This window comes from Rhinolophus hipposideros (genome assembly GCF_964194185.1).
Source record: "Rhinolophus hipposideros genome assembly, chromosome: 6".
Classification (NCBI taxonomy): Eukaryota; Metazoa; Chordata; class Mammalia; order Chiroptera; family Rhinolophidae; genus Rhinolophus; species Rhinolophus hipposideros.
The window spans coordinates 44,011,727-44,027,503 of record NC_138052.1 but is presented as its reverse complement, the minus strand read 5'-3'; positions in this window follow the sequence as shown (position 1 = coordinate 44,027,503).

The following is a 15,777-nucleotide window of genomic DNA, read 5'->3' as shown; positions in this document are numbered from 1 at the left end:
GAATGATTGACTGAGTCTTCACTCCACAGTTGTAGATTTTCATCTTTTTGTTAGGTAATCTAAAACTGGCAGGGTCAGACACTGAACTCATCTCTTCATCTATAAATTAAACTCTTACCTCCACTGACTTCAAAATCACACAGTAGCTCAAAGAATTTTCTCTCATCTCTAGCTGGTTAGTCTATTTACTATCCAGGTATCACAACACTCCAGTTCCTGGATTCTAGCCTACAGCACATGAAAGTAACATCTTCAAATAATCCATTCATGCACAATTTCATCACCAGTCTTCCCTTCTTTACTCTGTCCTGTATTTCCTATCATAAAAATCTATTGAACACCTCCTAGGTATTAGGCACAGAAATTGAGAGATAAATGAGATTGTCTTTATTCTTAAAAAGGTGTTAATCAGGGTTCTCCAGAGAAACAGAACTGATAAAATACATATCTATCTATAGAACTAGACAGAGATAGAGATAGATGATACTGATAGATGATAGATAGATAGATAGATAGATAGATAGATAGATAGATAGATAGATAGATGATATGGGGAGAGAGACAGACAGAAAAGAGGAGATTTATCATTATGGGAATTATTATGAGAATTGGCTTACACAATTATAGAAACTGAGATATGCCACAATATGCCATGTGCAAGCTGGAGAACCAGGAAAGCTAGTGGTAAATTCAGTCCAAACCCAAATGTCTGATAATCGGAAGAACCAATGATGTAGCTCCCAGTCCAAGGCCAAAGGCCTAAGAAGTTGGAAAGAGTACTGGTGCAAGTCCAGAATCTGAACATGAAGACACAAGAAACAGAAGTAACAATGTCTAAGGGCAGGAGAAGATGAATGTCCCAGCTCAAGGACAGAGAGAGAATACACCCTTCCTCCACATTTTTGTTCTATTGGGCCCTCAGTGGATTGGATGATGCTTGCCAACATTGGTGAGGGCAATCTTTTTTTCATCATTTTACTTTCAATATATGTATGTTATTGAATTTGAAGTGAGTTTCTTGTAAGCAGTGTATAGCTGGGTCACATTTTTAATCTACTTTTTATGGGTGTATTTAGACCATTTACATTTAAGGAGTTAGCATTTAAAGTTGCCATTTATTATTTGTTTTCTATTTGCCTTTTTTCTTGCCTTTTCTGCACAATATTTGAATATGTTTTAGGATTCCATCTTGATTTATTTATAGTGTTTTTGAATATATCTCTTTGTATCTTTTTTTTTAGTTTCAGGTGTACAAAACAATGTAATAGACATTTATACCCCTCACAAAGTGGTAACCCCTTCTCCCCCAATCTACTAATACCCCTCTTTGTATCTTTTTGGTACTTATTGTTCAAAGTATTATTATTGAAAAACCAGTACATCTACCTATCTATCTATGAATTATACAGTCAGTTTACTCATATCCATGCTTTACCACTCTGAGTGAAGTGTGGAAGCCCCATTTAGGTCCCCTTTTCTTCATATTTAAATACTATTGTCATGGAAATCAGATTGTGCTATAATTTTTGTTCCAATCATCAAATATGATTTTAAAACTCATGAGGAAAAGAAAGTTTCTTTTATGTACCGTATTTCTGTTCTTTCCATTATTCTTTCTTTCTTTCTGATGCTCCATCATTCCTCTTTTTATGAATTCATTTCTGTTTGAAGAATTTTGTTTAGCCAATCTTTAAGAGTGAGATTTTATTTATTTTTAATATTTTTATATGTATTACATGTTAAAATGATAACATTTTTGATATGTTGGGTTGAACAAAACCTATTTCTAAAATTTTAAAAAGACCGTATCTGCTACTAACACCTTCTTTTGGCTTTTCTTCCTCTGAGAATATTTTTTTCTCTTTGATTCTTAAAGGATAAATTCACAGGGTATAGAATTTGTGCCTGACAGTTCTTTTAGCACTTGAAAAATATCGTGCTACTTCCTTCTGGTTTCCATGACTTCAAAACAGAAATCCATTGTTGTTTGACTTGGTATTCCCTATAGGTAATCTGTAATATCCCTCTAGCTGATTTCAAGATTTTTCTTTGTCTTTAGTTTCCAAATTTTTTAATCGTGGTATATCTTTGGCATGTACTTCTTTGTATTTATTCTGTTTAGCATTCACTCAACTTCTTGGAACTGTAAACTTGTATCTTTTATCAAATATAGGACATTTTCAGCCAATACTTTTCAAACAACTTTTCAGCCCCACTCTTTACTATTTTCCTTCTGGGTGTGTGATGACATAAACAATGACTCTTTTGTTATTGTCTCACAGGTCCCTGAGCCTTGGTTTTTGTTTTTCTGTGTTTTTTTTCCCCAGTCTATTTTTTTTCTCTGTTGCTCAGTTTGGATGAATTCTACTGTCCTGTACTCAAGTTCACTGATTTTCTCCTTTGTCAACTCCACTCTATTGTGCCCATCTATTGTGTTTTTTATTCTGTTATTGTATTTTTAAGTTTCACAATTCCATTTTTTCTTAAAACTCTATTTCTTTGGAGCTTTTCTATTTTTTTCAAAAGAATTTGTAATTGAATGTTGAAGTACTGTTTTAATGGATGCTTTCAAATATTTCTCAGATAATTCTAACATCTGATTCATTTCAGTATTAGTGTCAATTAATTGTCATTTCATCTTCAAGGTGTGATTTTCTTAGTTCTTGGTATGCTGGGTGATTTTTTCCCCCTCTGGAAAATTTGGCTATTATGGTAGGAGATACTGTATACTATTTAAATCTTTCATTTTAGCAGGCAGTTACACTGTTTAGGTTTAGCACACAGGCCTTGGTCTATTTTTGTGGGCTATATTTCCCATGGCAGTTCAATTTTCAGAAGCATTGGTGTTGTTATGGTCTTCTTGGTTTACCTGGTGTGGCTGAGACTCCCACTGGTTCCTTCTGCTGTTGCTTGAGGGACTGGAAGAGGTTCCACAGTCCAGGCAACAGGGTTTCCTCTCAGTGGGGGAGTAGCGGAGGGGAATCCTCTGACAGCTCATGAGGACAAAGAGGCTCTCTGGAGTGGGCCACTTGTAGCTGCATCCTCCTTGATGACTCCACCCACACAGTCGTATATCCCTGGGCAGGGAAGGAGAGTCTCAGGCAGGCCTCTGGATCAAAGAGGCTTTCTGAATCAGCCCATCTGCAGCTGGGTCTCTCTTGCCAGTTCCAGCCACTTTGCCAGAAAAGGGACATCTCAGTCACAGCAAAGAAGGAGAGTTTATACCCAGCCACCTTATTTTAGGTAGGGCTCTCAATAGATCCTCCTTGTCAGTAGTGGAAGCTTGTCTAATGTTGTCATCTCTTTTTAGATGAAGGGTAAGTGGGCTTCTGCTGTTGGGTGTGGGATGCAAGATGCCCTTTACCGTGGCATGTCTCCAGTCCTCTGGTCTCAAGCCACCTTGCCTTCGCAGGGTCCTTTTTTGGTTGTTGTTTGTGTCATTCACAGTTGTATTTGGCAGAAAAGAGAAGGGAAAAACATGTTCTATGACATCTTGTCTGACCAAAAGTCTGCTGATATATTTTTTTAAAGATCTATTAAAACAATTAAAGAGAAAGTTTGCTTAAATGAATAGAATATCTCATTTTCCAATATCACAGAAATAGGGTATTAGTTTAATTGGACAATTATATAAATATAGTATTAGTAATAAAAGTATTATAAAATTAGTCCTAAATACTAAATATTAAAAGTAACATAAAATTGTAATGTCACAAATCAGGCTGCTTAGGATTATCATTATTAATAAATGATACTTAACACAAAGAATAAAAAATAGTAATAAAAACCAAATTAAGCCATTAAAAACTATAATCAATTTTTGCATGGATAAATCCTGATCTAGAGCACTGATTCTCAAAATGTATTCCTCAGACTAGCAGTATAGGATCACCTGGGAACTTCTCAGAAATACGAATTCAATGACCCAACCACAGAATCAGGAGCTATGGGGGTGGGGCCCAGACCCCTGTGTTTTGTAATAAGCCCCCCAGTTGATCCTGCTGTACACTGAAGTTTAAGAAACAATTACCTAAATCTTCACTGCCAATATGGTGGCCACTAGCTACATGTGGCAGTTTAAATTTAAATTAATTAGCAAATCAAACTAAAAATTCAGTTTCTAAATCTTACTGATCATATTTCAAGTACCCAGTAAATATCTGTGTCTAGACTTTACCATATTATAGAGCATAAACTTATTTATCCATCGTCTCAGAAAGTTCCATTAAATAGCACTAATAATGTAGGAATAAATGAACTTTGTCAGAAATTAATGTATTTATAACCATGAATTGTCAGCCATACTGGATATCTTTTCTTTGCCCTGCCCAAACTACTTTCCATCCTTCTCTTTGTTCTATGCAATTAGAGGCTCACTCACAATGTTACTTCAATAAGTTCTCTTGTCCTCTGTCTTCAGGTTGGTTTTGGCCTATGAGAAGCACCAAAGTAAGTACCTTCTTCCTCCCAGGTGAAGTTTCCACTCCTTACCTATGGGTTTAGTTTCCACTTTTTACCTATGGCCACAATTATAGTAGAGAACCCTTTCTTATACCTACATCTAGTCTCTAGGGAATTATACTGACCACAACCCCCACCGCCTTTCAGGCCTAGAAGCAGAATTCCTTGATCTCCTTAAATCTCACCTGTACCTTTTATTAGCCCCTTTATTAAACTCTCCCTTTGTGATTTGACTTCCTTATTTTTTTTACAGTAAGACCATATCCCTGATCCATACACCAATTAAACGTTCAGCCTTTTATTAGTTTTTGAAAATGAAAGAACTCAAAGTCTCTTTCCTATAATAACTTCCCCCAGAGTAAGCTATCTCATTTCTCTTCATTAAATAAAGAGGAGGAAAGGTGAAAGAGAGAGAGGAGAAACAAAGAAAGAAAGAAAGAAAGAAAGAAAGAGAGAGAGAGAGAGAGAGAGAGAGAGAGAGAGAGAGAGAGAGAAAGAGAGAGAGAGAGAGAAAGAGGGACGGAGGGAGGGAGGGAGGGAGAGGGGAAGGGAAGGGAAGGGAAGGGAAGGGAAGGGAAGGGAAGGGAAGGGAAGGGAAGGGAAGAGAAGGGAAGGGAAGGGAAGGGAAGGGAAGGCAGGAAGGAAAACAAGGAAGGGAGGGAAAGAGAAAGGAAGGAAGAGAGGGAGGGAGGGAGGGAGGCAGGGAGGGAGGGAGGGAGGGAAGGAGGAAGGAAAGAAGAAAGGAAGAAAAGGAGGGAGGGAGGAAGGAAGGAAGAAAGGAAAGAAGGAAGGAAGGAAGGAAGGAAGGAAGGAAGGAAGGAAGGAAGGAAGGAAGGAAGGAAGGCTGCTTATTATAAGGTACTTGCTGTGATTTTTGTTTTTGCTGACTGTGTTACACGGCTTGGAACCACAGCTGAACTGATTGCTGGGAACAATGGAGAGAATATATGGCTCTGAGGACACAGGAATTAGGAGAGAAAACTTGGATACTGAAGGGTTAAGTAAGAAAAGTTTGGGGAGAAGTGACATAGTGGAGATTTTGAAACTGTATTTTTCAGGTCTTTTCGTCTCCCTCATGGCACCGCCATGAAACAAGCTTTATTTATTTATTAATTTGTTTGACCTGGAGAGAGTGTTTTGCTCTAGTCTGAAGAAGAGAAAGTCACCTTTCCCCTTTGGTTTTACAAGATATAGTGTTTATATCTTGAAACTGACCTAAAACCTGTAAGTTTTCCAAAGAATCTAGGATTTCGAAAACAAAATCCTTAGGCCACTGCACTCAAAGGCTAGTTTTCTTTTGTATGTTGACATATACTTTGCTTGAGTTTTGAAAAAAAAGAAATCAGTTCTCTACCTGAATGTTTGGAAAGTAGGAGAGGGAGGAGGAACGGATAAAATATGAGGTGCAAAAATCTGAATTGATATCAAATAATACCTAAACTATGCAAAATAGTTGCAATTTTTGCTTTCAAACTATTACAGCATAGACTGTCCCGTGTATGCCTACAAGCCAGTCTGTTCTGGTTACCAGGTTATATACTTACGTAGAGAAACAAAGGAAAATGCAAGCTCTCTGACTTCAGGAAGTTATCACCTAGATGGGACAACAGAGAGCATCTCCTGCAACTTACATTATCAACGGAAGTGCAGGTACCACAGATGCTAAGCTGGTATCACTATAGGACTTCACAGGGCCTGTGACCACACACTAACAGGTATGCACACGAGTAGGATAAGCAATATTTTCACAAGTTTCAGCCCAATTCTTCTTCCTGCCTTGCTCCTGACCTTTGAATCTTCCGCACAGAAAATTGCTTCTTTACCTCCACAGCCCTGCCAGAGCACTTGAAAGTCCATCACCAAGGGTACTGAGTCATAAAGCTCTCACAGCTTCCTGTTTATTGTTAAACAAGAATTTTTAACTTCCAGCACTGAAAGCCTTTTTAAAAGAAAGAGTTTATTGGGCCATTCCTAGCAAAACTAATCCGTTCTTGGGGGACGGAGTCTAAGCCACCAGCGGCAGGACTAGGGAGGGGAGACAGCATGTCCGTCTGTCATCCCAGCGTTTTGCAAGTATTTTCATGTGTAAAGTAGAGGGGAGGAGGATGTAAGTTGTTCTGAAAGTATTTACTCTAGCTATAGACACTGAAAATGGGAGAAGGTGAAGCAGGGCTAGTTCTGGAATGAGCCCACCAGAGTCCACAGCAGAGTCCATATAGCGTATGTGTAGACAAGAAGCAGAGTCTCCTGGGGTTCGACGATGCCTGGCTATTCTCTCTTTTTAGATAATCTCAGAAATAGCCACCTGTAAGTTAATTTAATAATTCCAACATGTGGGTAGGAGCAGTCTTTTGTTGGTTTGCACTGTAGTTATTAACTAACGCCATTTTGTCTCTTCCTTCCACCCTCCAACCTGCTGGTGTTTAATTTAGGGCATCTCTGAGTTTTTTCCTTGTCACCATTTAGTAGAAACAGAAACCGCAGGCTCCATCCTGTCCATCTGAGTAGCAAAACTGCAGACAATTTCAAGAAGTGGCAGTAAGATCTGTTCCCTAAGTTGTTTTTCATAAGTGTAAGCTCCAATGAGATACAGGTTTGTTTTCTATTAGGGTAGCACAAAAGTAATTCTAGTTTTTGCAATTTTTTTTTAACCTTTTAGATCACAATTACTTTTGCACCAACCTAATAACTAGGTCTCATCACTAAGAAAACTAAGGATGTTACAAATGACTGCTTGTTCCCCAAAATCCATTCTGCAATTCTTCTATGATAATAGTATTCTTAATTCTTGGGTAGACACTTGGGTAGACACAAGTATGAGATTACATTTCATAATCTCGTTTTTTCAGTTAAGGCTGACTGTGTAACTAAATTCTGTCCTTTTTAACTTTTTTTCCACTGATTAGAACATGGATGAAGAGGTGGTGGGACATCTGAAACAAGTGAAGCCAACAATCCACGAATGGGAAGCAATGAGACAGAACATAAAGTAGCAGGGAATCAGTAGCAGGGAATAATAAGACCAAATTTTATCTCCTTTAACTAAGCTATCAGGAAAAATAAGAACCTTGGAGTGACACTGAGGTGATGTCCCAAACCTCTTCCCCCAATTTCCAGGTGAAGGTCCAAATCTTTAGAAAAAAAATCCACACCATTAAAATAACATTATGTTCTCTAGAGTTTAAACCTGAATAATTGTTATACAGTAGTGCGATAGGGAACGTAGCAGTCTAATATAATATCCCACTGTCATCGACTCTTTGTAAGCCATATGGGTATTATGGGCAGTAGTTTCTAACCCTGCATTGCTTTTCACTTCCTACTAAGTACAAATCTCTCCAAGATTCCTAAACAACTGAATTGGAAGGAAATTATCATAAATTGCGCAATGTGAAACAGAAGTGCCCTTTTGATCATTGAGGGTGTGTGTGCTCTTACTGTATATGAAAGAGCTATTTTTGTTGGCTGAATAAATATTTATTTTTAATTGTTCTATCAATCAGGCTTGAAAGTACTGGTGAAGAAAAGTATTTGTTCTCTCAACCGAGTGAACCTGCATTAGATGAAAGCAAAGCACTGACATATTTAGGACAAGTGAGACTCTGAAACAGCAGCATCAGTCTGATGAAAAGAGATGTGTTGACTTCTTTTACATCACAGAAGTGATTAAGAATCATCTCTAGGATGTCTGCTTTTCTCCTGAACCTTAAATTAAATATATTTTTGTGTTCTCACATTGTTTTCTGCAGAACAAAACACTGCATCCTTCCAGTGCACATAAAGTTTCCACTGCAGTGCAACCCAAGCAAACCCAGTCACGGTCCACCAGGGATCTCTGCTGCTACTGCATTTGATACACACAGGGAAGGGCTCGTGAATAATGCACAGTTGTAAACAGGTGGCCATATCAAGATCTGGTCACTTAATGCTATTCCCAAACACATTCTGAGGAAAGTAACTGGATACCTTCATTACCAATTGATCTGTACCGGAAGAAAGTGTGATTTAAAGCTTGGCAAGCCATCGATTGCATATGCATTAGCTTGCATTGACCTGCATTATTTTCTACTGAAAACCCATGTAAATTGTAGCAATAACCAGAATTGTGAGTCTACACATTAATGTAAACTATTTTAAAGCTACAAGTATGAGAATCTAGAGCAATCCTTCCAGTATGTAAAAAGCAAAAGCAGAGTATGTAAAAGCAGAGTATGTGAAAAGCAAAAACAGCTTGTCATGAGGCTACCTTATAATCGGGTAAGTGTTTACAAGGCCTTGTGGACCACTGAAGTGCTACCAATGGAACAGCTTGTAAACTATGAATCCACTCTAGTCCATTTTCTTAACACCAGTGACATGAAATGTCAGGAGACTCCAAGCACTTCCTGGAACAGCCATCATTAATCTCCAATATGATCATGTTATCTTTTTATTGTTTTAAATGAAAAACGATAGCGGGCAGACACATTTTTCTTTTCCCAATCACATACTATGTGTTAAACCTGAAATATATGATGTGAATGTACGAAGGCATTCACCTCACCACACCAGAATTATCAACGTAATTGGTTACAGTTAATTCCTGCTATTGGTGGGGGGGAGTGTGGATGGGCCCCATGGCTAAATCATGTAAGACAGATGTAAGATTCCTAATGTTTTAACAAGAAGATTAAAATGTGGTATATAATCCTAAATATACTATGAATTCTTGTTTTTACTATTATTATTATTAAGCATTTAAGGCATTGGTAAGACAGAATCACAATGATATCTGCATGTTTTGTTCTGTTTTATATTGTTTTACCTCAGTGGCTATTATATTATCAATAAGTTCTATGTAATATTAACTGTATCTGATTTACTTTTTCTCTCTGAAATTATAGAGTTATTTATCTAGGTACTCTGGAGATTCTATGCTGCTGATTATAGAAAGTTTTATTTATATTATTACTCTGCTATACTTATGTTCTCCATAGCTTAGTTATTCCTGCTTATCTTTGTTGGTTTAGTGCATGAAAATTAAATATGCTAATGTGGAAGAAAATAATAAAATTCTAAACTGCCGTTAATGTGAAGTGCAATCATGGGAAAAGAGGAATTCATTTGAGATTATTTAAAATTAAAGTCAAGATCTTCTGCTTCCATTTGTAAAAGATGAGAATTGCCATCTCACTGTAAACAACTAGAAAACTTGACAAAAATGTATGAAACACATATTTTTAGATATTGGACAATGGGTAGCACAGGACTGTGAAATGTGACAGAAGGGGTCCTAAGACAAGTAAGTTTCAGAATCCCTGCCCTGTATTAATGGCTGCTCCCACCCTGACTTAAGTACACTTCAATACCAGCCTCAAAAAGACTAAACTCATCCCAGACAAGAAAAAGCTAATGGAGTGTATCACCACTAAACCAGTATTACGAGAAATGTTAAAGGGATTTCTTGAAGAAGAAAAAGAAGGAGGAGGAAAAGGAGGAAGAAGAAAAATGTGAATAATAATATAACAATAACTACATATCTGTAGCAATTACTTTAAATGTAAATGGATTAAATGCTCTAATCAAAAGATATAAGGTGGCTGAATGGATAAGAAAACAGACCCTTACATTTGTTGCCTACAAGAGACTCACTTCAGATCAAAAGAAACACACAGACTAAAAGTAAAGGGGAAAAGATATATCATGAAAATGGAAACAAACATAAAAAGGTGGAGTAGCAATATTTATACCAGACAAAATAGACTTTAAAATAAAGGCTATAGCAAGAGACAAAGAAGGACCCAGTAATTTCACTTCTGGGTATTTATCCAAAGAAACTCAAAACACTAATTTGGAAAAACATACAGACGCATATGTTCAATGCAGCATTATTCACAATGCCAAGATATGGAAGCAACCTACGTGTACATCAATATGTGAATGGCTAAGGGGAGGTGGTATATATATATAATGGAATATTACTCAGCCTTAAAAAAGAATGAAGTCTTGCCATCTGCAACAACATTATGCTAATTGAAATAAATCAGACAAAGGCAAATACCATATGATTTCACTTATACGTGGAATCTAAAGACCAAATAAATAAACAAACAAAACGAGAGACAGGGAACATTTTGATGGTTGCCAGATGAAAGGGGCTTGGCAGGGAATGGGTGAAAAGGGGACGATATTAAGAAGTATAAATTGGTAGTTACAAATAGACATGGGTATGCATAGGGAATGTAGTCATTAATATTTTAATAACTATGTATGGTATCAGATGGATACTAGATTTATTGAGTGATCACTTTGTAAGTTATATAAATATCAAATCAGTATGGTGCACACCTGAAACTAACATATGTCACCTACAATTGAAAAATAAAAATAAGTGTATTTAAGAAAAATGTTACCAGAGATAAAGTAGTATTAAATAATATAACAGTGTCAAGTTATAAGAAAAGAAATATCAATCCTAAATGTGTAAGTCTATAATAGCAGAGTTTTAAAATGCATAAAGCAAAACTAATGAAACTAAGAGGGAAAAAAAAGGCAATCCACAAGTACACTCAGAGATTCCAACACTCCTCTTTCAGTAATTGAGAGATAATCAGAAATAATGTAGAAGATGTGTATAACCAACCTGACTTTGTTAAGAAAGATTCTCCCAATTAAATGGGAGAAGATATTTGCAAACAACGCATCCAATAAGGGGCTAATATCCAAAATATATGAAAAACTCATACAAATCAAGAACAAAAAAACAGACAATACAATTTTAAAAATTTAATGTGGATATCCTACTGCTCCAGCAGAATTTATTGAAAAATTTTCTTTCTCCATTTTATCACCCTGATGACTTTGTTGAAAATCAATTGATATTATTGTGGATTTCTTTTTGGACTCTATTCTTTTTTTGTTTGTTTGTTTCCATTTTCATGACATGTCTTTTTCCCTTTACATTCAGTCTGTGTGTGTCTTTCAATCTGAAGTGTGTCTTTTGTAGGTAGCATATGTAAGGGTCTTATTTTCTCATCCATTCAGCCACCTTATATATTTCAATTAGAGCATTTAATTCATTTACATTTAAAGTAGTTGTTATAGATATGTAGTTACTGCTATTTCAGTATTCATATATTTTTCTTTTCTTCTTGTTCTTAAAGAAGTCACACACACACACACACACACACACACACACACACACAGAGGGTGCCAAAAATATGTATGCATTTTAAGAAAAAAAAAAACTATTAAAATTGTAACACTCAATGTATACCTATAACAAAAGATGAATAAAAGTCATGTATATACATTTTTGGCACCCTTAGTATATAAGGGTACATTTATCTTTATGGATAAATGTTTTCAAATTCTTTGGGTCGATACCCAGAAGAGGGATTACTGGGCCATATGGTAATTCTATTGTTAATTTTTTGAGGAACCTCCATATGTTTTCCATAGTGGCTGCACCAATTTACATTATATGCATTATACACCATGGGCAAGACATGGAAGCAACCGAAGTGTCCTTCTACAGATGAGTGGATGAAGATGTGGTGCATACTGGGAGTGCCAAAAAAAAAAAAATGTATACACAGGTTTTCACACAGTATGGAAAAGGGAAAAAAGAATGGCTTTACAGTAGAGAGAACTGGCAACCACTACCTCAGTCTGAAAATGAAGGTCAAAATCAAGTCATAAATCATGTTGACAGTATGTACCCTTGATATGATGCAACAGAAAAAGATTCTTTACCTCTGTGATTTTCCTTCACAATATTGTAACACTAGTGAATAATGGGGAACACATCAGACAAATTCCAATAGAGGGCCGTTCTGCAGAATCACTGTGTAGTACTCTTCAAAATTATCAGTCATCAGAAACGAGGAAAGTCTGAGAAACGATCACAGCCAAGAGGTGCCTAAGGAGACATGAAAAGTATATGTAATATGTTATCCTTTACAGGATTTTGGAACAGAAGCAGAACAATAGGTAAAAATGAAGGAAATCTGAATAAACTATGGACTTTATTAATAATTACCAATAGTACTTCAATAATTGTACCATATTAAATTAAGATATTAATAACTGGAGAAACTGGGTATGGGGTGTATAGGAACTCTGAGCTAAAATAATTCTGAAAAATTTTAATTTTAAAACATAATATTAATTTTAATTTTAAAATATAATATAATAAATACACATATACATGTACACACACACACACACACACACACATACACACACACTGGGGGTGCCAAAAATGTATACAAGTGGACACTGGTCAATGTTGCTCAAGCAGCAGTTCGTCGTAGTTAGAAGTGTCTAACTACGAAGTGCTGATGGTAACCACTCTGAGCACTTCTTGTAATTGCAGAAGTCAAATGTGACTTGTATAAGTCTTTTGTTATTGGTATGTATTGAGTATTACAAGTTTAATACAGTTTTCCTTCTTTAAAATGTGTATATATTTTTGGTACCCTCTGTATATACTTACATATAACAAATTACAGTTGGCCCTTGAAAACCATGGGTGTTAGGGGAAACTACCCCACACAGATGGAAATCATCTTTTACTTTTGACTCTAGGTTCAGCTCTCTGCATCTACAGATTCAACCAACTGCAAATGGAATACAGTATTTTTTATCTGTGGTTGGAATTCTGAAGTTGGGAAACTTCGGTTGGGGTGGGAAAATACTGTTTTCAATCCTCAGTTGATTGTCCATAGACACAAAACCCAGAGATACCAAAGGCCTACTGTTTTTATTGAAAAAAAATCCACATATAAGTGGGCAGGCTCAGTTAAACCCATGTTGTTCAAGAGTGACCTGTAATGTGTTATATATTTAACTCAAAACACAGAAATAAAAGAACAGAGTAAAAACAATCCTTTACTTTAAAGTAAATAAATAAAAACCACTAAAATACACACAGGAACAAAAATAACTTCATAAAATTTCTTCATCTTTAAAACTACATAAATAAAAGAAATAAATACCAGATATGTATTCCTCAGAAGATAATACACATAAAAAGAAATCATGGAGTAAGACTGAATTAACATAGAGAAATAGAAACATTAATGCTAATAAAAAGTGAGTTAGGCAATATTATCATTAGACAATATTAAATATATGATAAACAGTATTAATAGAGATTAAAAAGAATACTACCTAATGATAAAAGAAAGACATAAACCTAATAAAGTAGCATTAAAATAGTTGGTGCAAAAGGCAGCAGACTTATAACGAAAAAGTTATACATTCATATAAAGAAGTATTTTAAAATACTTCTATAAGAAACAGATTTTGCAAAAAAGGTAGGATTTAGAAAGCTTTAAGAACATTCTTAACGACCTTCATCTAACCTGCACACAAATAAATAATACACAATTTTTTAAGAGCACCCTAAACACTTACAAAATTAAAAATGCTAAATTTATAAGTGAGCAAGAACATTATGGGGAAATTTCTAAGAATTATTAAGGCATTTTTAAAAAGGAGTAAATGGATAGGTATGCTGTCGGAAAGCCTCAATATCAAAAAGAGGTAAATACTTCTAAAATTAATTCCACTCAATGTATTTTTAATTGTTGTCGGAACTAGGCAAGCTGATCCTAAAATTCACATGGAAGACAGATTATTCTAGCATAGCAAAGACATTTATAAATGAATGAATGAATGAATAAATGAATGAATGAATGAATGAATAAGACAACCACATTTCCAGATATAAAAAATAGCAACAATTTATTTCTTCCCTTCCTTCTTGCCTCCCTCTTTCTTCTCCTTCTTGCCTTCACTACTTTCTTCTTTCTAGCTTCCCTCAAATCTTCCTGCTCTCCCTGTTTCTTCCTCCCTCCTTTTTTCCCTTTTTACTTATTTATGTAACTTTATCCCATAATGGAAAAGAGACACTTCAGCCAAGATATTGGAAAACAATGTTACTGATTGTAAGTGACTTCTTACACCCTCCCACTGCCTTACATTATGATTTCAGGAATACTTTATCTTCATAAGTAGTCAATATTCTTTGGCTGAACCATGAAATATATCCAAATGAAGGAGTGCCTTTGAAGTAGTGTTTTTTTGATAGCAAGGTGAGTTCTAACTTGGCATCTAGTAGAATTAATGATTTAATAAACTAGTACCAATCAGGGGATTATCAGAGATTAAAAATGTATGTATAATTTTAACAAGTCACAGGATATCTTACTTTATTAGAGCAAATACTAGGCTTACTCTTAATTCTGATCATGGTTTTCTTTTATTCAGTCTACAGTATAAATGATAGACATACCGGAGGCAGCCGATTCTTAGGGGTATCCTTTATTAACAAAATTGCCACATGCAAATTTTAAGAAAAAAGGTTTTACATAAATACAAACAGAACACTCCAGTGCTTAAAGTAACGAAGCATTTATGCATATCATTTTATGCATAATGTTATAAATTCCACTTCTGCCCTCAGTGGTGATGACTGACAATAGCTCATAACAGTGGCTATCATTTATTGAAGGCTAATTCTAAGCCACACACTATGCTAAGCATTGTATTTGTTTTATCTCCTTGCAAAAATTCATTGAATGGGTATTATTATTATCCCCATTTTACAGATGACTCTTAGGCTAGCATATAGTAGAGATAAGATGTAATCAGACTCTATTACACTTCAGTACCTCTAAGTAAAAACATGTCAAGTGTCTCTCTATTTGGTTTTCTTACAGAAAACCAAAATATTTGTATAGCTATTTGAACCCCATCTTGTCCTAGAATGGCATTAAGTCACATTAAAAATATTTATGTGACAGTTACTACTTATGGTCCCAATTCTTCACTCTATATTCATGCCCTTTGCTATGTGGTGTTAACATCACATAGCAAAGTGTAAGGTAAATTCATTTCTCCACCCTCAAATCTGACCTTGGCCATGGGACTTGCTCAGGCCATTAGAATGAGGCAAAAGCTTCTGCATACCGATTCTGAGCCTGGGCTGAAAGAAATCATGCATGTTTCCACTTACTGTCTTGTGCCTGGAAACACAAAAGCATGGCTATGTTAGCCTGCTGGACGATGAGTGACCTGTCCAGTAGAACTGAGCTATCCAAAGTGCCCCCACAGAGGCCAATCTAAATGAGCCTAGACTAGTCCTTCCAGCCAACTGCTGGACGCGTAAGCCCAGCCCAGATCAGCAGGGCCACCTATCCAACCCCTAGTAAACTCCTGACTGGGGAAATAAACACTTATTGTTGCATGCCTGTGAGATTTTTTTTTGACTGTGTATTATGCATTATTATTATGACCATAAATAACTGACAGAATATAGAAGAAGTTTCA